Source organism: Suncus etruscus, chromosome 13 (assembly GCF_024139225.1).
Source record: "Suncus etruscus isolate mSunEtr1 chromosome 13, mSunEtr1.pri.cur, whole genome shotgun sequence".
NCBI lineage: Eukaryota > Metazoa > Chordata > Mammalia > Eulipotyphla > Soricidae > Suncus > Suncus etruscus.
Genome location: NC_064860.1, coordinates 13910630 through 13915095, shown reverse-complemented (window position 1 = coordinate 13915095; position 4466 = coordinate 13910630). Strand labels below are relative to the sequence as shown.

Here is a 4466-nt window from a genome sequence, read left to right as displayed (position 1 = left end):
TGCACTGTTTGATCTTCAAAACAATTCACAGCTCTAGGTGGGTTGCACATCTATAAATAGATATATTACAGAATATAAAAGAAAGATAAGTTTTAACATCTCAAAGTAGTTCTTTTCTGTCCAGGCCCTAGATGTCATGTAAATTTAAAGATTAGCAAGAAGCCAAGTTTTCTTATCAAATTTTCTTTTCCTGAGGGAACAGGCTTTTAAATCTAGGGGCTTATAACAAGTAACTTTCTTTTTTTTTTTTTTTTTACAGGGGAGAGCGCGCACGCAGTCCCCCACTACCATAAATTACGCAGTCGAGTTTCCCACATGTGGGGAAATTGCAGGGGTCAGCACGCCCGGAGTACAATGGACGAGCCTCACCCTGGGGAAACCACCTTGGTGATCCTGGAATCACCCCCGCCAGGTAAGTATACAAGTAACTTTCTAAATAAAAAAAAAAAGATAAATTTATATGAAAGGAGTGCAGAATATATACCTGGTAATGTTCAATAGTCCAATGTTATCTTCGCCAAGCCTTTTTGAGGTATAAATTAGTTAGCAAGTATTCAAAGTGTCTAGGGGACATCCCTAAAACAAAGCAATCCTTTCTATTACAAACTGCTATAGCATACCAAAGACAAAGAGAAAAGAAATTGTTTTTGATGCTGAGTTTTCCAGGTAAAGATAAATTTAATCAAGGCTATATTTGCCTGTATAAATATGTTAGGAAGTAATATATTTTTACCATATACACACAGCAGAAGGGAGCATCATCTATAGACCAATTAAAGGTGTGTTATAATGAAGCAGAATGTCTGTACCATAACATGAATCTCATTATGAGATATTTCTCAATTTTTTTTCGTTTTTCGGGCCACACCCATTTGATGCTCAGGAGTTACTCCTGGCTAGGCACTCAGAAATTGCCCCTGGCTTGGGGGGACCATATGGGACACCGAGGGATTGAACCCTGGTCCTTCCTTAGCTAGCACTTGCATGGCAGACACCTTACCTCTAGCGCCACCTCGCCGGCCCATATTTTTCAAATTTTTGTCCAGCCATCCACACTGGGGGAAAAACTTCCCAGCAGGTCTTCTGGTGAAGGGAATTTTCAAGTTTTCAAAATAGTAATTCATGCTAAGGAGATAGCATCTTTTTTTTAAATTATCTTTATTTAAACACTGTGATTACAAATACGATTGTAGTTGTATTATTTCAGTCAGGTAAAGAACAGCCCCCTTCACTAGTGCAACATTACCACCACCAATGTCCTAAATCTCCCTCCTCCCCAGCACACCCACACCTGTATTATAGATAGGCTTCTACTTCCCTCAATCATTCACATTGTTAGGATAGTTCTCATTGTAGTTATTTCTCTAACAACACTCATCAGTCTTTGTGGTGAGCTTCATGTAGTCAGCTGGATCTTCCAACCCTCTTCTTTTTTGTCTCTGGGAATTACTGCAAAAATGTCTTTTATTTTTCTTCAAACCCATAGATGAGTGAAACTATTCTGTGTTTCTCTCTCTCCCTCTGACTTATTTCACTCAGCATAATAGATTCCATGTACATCCATGTATAGATTTCATCATGATTTCATCTCTCCTGATGACTGCATAATATTCCATTGTGTATATGTACCACAGCTTCTTTAGCCATTTATTTGCTGAAGGGCATCTTGGCTGTTTCCAGAGTCTGGCTATTGTAAATAGTGCTGCAACGAATATAGGTGTGAGGAAGGGATTTTTGTATTGTATTGTATTGTATTTTTATGTTCCTAGGGTATATCCCTAGGAGTGGTATAGCTGGATCGTATGGGAGATAGCATCTTAGCGGGTCTTCCGATGATCTCCTCTAGAAATATTAAAATTCCTCTTGTTATGATGTGATGAAGAACATTATTCCACTATACAAATATTCTATATTTTGTGTATTCATTTTGTGTATTCATCAAATGTTGGTAGACATTTGAGTTGTTTCTACTTGTCTATTATGAAAAATGCAATTCTGAATATTTGTGAAGATGTAGTCTCAATATTCTTAGGTATATTCATAGAGGCCACATGGCAACTTTAGATTTAATATTTTTAGGAGCTGCCAGACTGTTCTCCTTATCAATGCTACAGTATCATTTGATATTTTCTCTTTTTTAAAGCAGTTTTTATTTATTAATTGATTGGTGTTTGGGCCACACCTGGCTATGCTCAGGGGTTACTCCTGGCTTTGTGCTCAGAAATCATTCCTGGCAAACTTGGGGGACCATATCGATGCCAGGAATCAAACTTGGTCTGTCATGGGTCAGCTGCATGCAAGGCAAATGCCTTACCACTGTGCTTTCTCTCTGGCCCCTGACATTCTCATTATATGTATGAGGGCTCCAATTTTCCCACATCTTCATCAACACTTGTTATTCTTTGTCTTTTTCATAATAGCTATATTAGGGGGTGTGAAGGAGTCCCAGTGGTTCCACTAATTTTTCAAGTTAAAGTTTAAAAGTCTGTGAAAATAACGTACTTTTAAATTGTATGTATAATCTCCCAAATTTGGAAAATTGTTCATGGAGCCATCTCCGCTCATGCGTCTTTCTGCTAACTACCCTGGGCTCAATTTTATGGATGTTAACAACACTCTGGAGGGGGGTTGGTTGGCAGGAAAATCACTATCTCTGAGAACTATAAGCAGAGAAAGGCTTCCAGCCCCAAATAAATAATCTGATTCGTGATTCAGTGCTTTATTACTAGGTCACTTTGCCCATGAATAAGGAGTAGGAGATATAAGAGACATGGCAAAGACTTACTGAATTGTGTACTCCATTAGAATATCTAAATTTAAGGCAGAAACTGCACCTACAATATGTCTTTTTATGATTTGTCCGATTTGCTTTTTGAGTCAGGAAGATGACAATAAAAAGACTCTGTATCATGTGAAATGACACATTTTACTTTTCATATTTGTTCCCCAAAGAGGTATGATGGCAAAAAATAACATCTCTCTGAAATCCAAAGTACTTCTATCATTTATTAACTCTCTCTGGTATTGGCATAAAAGCAAGTATTTCAGTTCTCAAAAATCAAGACACATTTAGTTTTTAAGTCATAGTCTTGATATAGTCTATGCGCATATGTATATAGATTGATTTTTACATTAGACATCCAAGGCATAGAATTTAATATAGGCCATATTATCAATCAGAATATAACTTCAGGGGCTGGAGAAATAGCAAGGAGGTAAGGCGTTTGCCTTTCATGCAGAAGGACAGTGGTTCAAATCCTGGCATCCCTATGGTCTCCTGTGCCTGCCAGGGGTGATTTCTGAGCATAGAGCCAGGAGTAACTCCTGAGCGCTGCTGGGTGTGACCCAAAAACAACAACAGCAACAAAAATAATATAACTTCAATATTTATATAAAAAGTTCCTTTTTAGGGAGCTAAAGTATTAGTACAATGGGTAAGGTATTTGCGTTGCATGCAGCCAACCCAATTTTGATTCCTAGTGTCCCATATGGTCCTCTTTTCCTGCCAAGAGTAAATCCTATAGTGCATAGCCAAGAGTAACCCCTGAGCACTGCTGGCTGGGACCCCTCAAAACAAACTAAAAACCAAGAAAATGTTCTTTTCAGATGAAACAATGGGTAGAGGAAAAATAACAACATAATACACCATCCTTCCATTGGATGATTAAAGCAATACCAAATTGCAGTCTTTCAAACACCAAACAGTTATTTGCAAAGCACTTAGGAAATAGAAAGAAAACAAAAGATCTTTTAATTTGTAAAATTTGCAACCCTTAATTTACATTTTACTATACCAAGGTTTTACTAAATATTTTTAATGTTTTAAATCAATCATTGTCAGGATAATACATTATTGAGCTTTTAGAACTAATTGGTTACTTTTATACTCTTTGAATGTGCATTATATTCATTATTTTGCTGTATAGTGAGAACCTACTATGCAAAAGGCCCTAGGAAATGCTATTTTCCCCTCTTTTTGTTGAGTATTCTTGCTATTTATCTAGAGTCATTAGACAAGATAACTGAAATAACTGAATCACCCACCTATTTCATATCTTCGTTTAAATGCCACTTCATATATATAAAAAAAATGCCACATAAAAAATACAAAGTTTATTTTCCATACCTCCAGATTCAATGAGTCTTTTCTAGTTTAATGTTCTTATTTACCACTTTCGAATCTCATTTAACTGACTTGCTTATTAATACATTTATTTATGAGGGAAGGGTTTGAGTGTTGTTTATTGTTTTGCTCCTCCTTGCCACCATTGTCTTTTCAGGGTCTTACTAGTTCTTGATATAAAATACTCAAATAGGTATTTGTTGAATCAATTAAAAAATGAGAATGATCATATAGCACTTGTTTTACATGAAGCTGTCTAGAAATGGGTACCTGACAGTACCTATGGTCTCCTGAGCACAATTCTATGTGAGCCAGAGCTAGGAGAAAGCCCTGAGCAGACCAT

The 4466-nt window shown here is 36.8% G+C and overlaps 1 non-coding gene across 1 annotated transcript; it reads right to left on the bottom strand.

Annotated features, from left to right (window-relative positions):
* Positions 1-256: 256 nt before the first annotated feature.
* On the bottom strand, positions 257-420 carry LOC126026749 (U1 spliceosomal RNA). The gene has a single exon (XR_007501969.1). It is a non-coding gene; the product is annotated as a U1 spliceosomal RNA (small nuclear RNA).
* Positions 421-4466: the final 4046 nt, after the last annotated feature.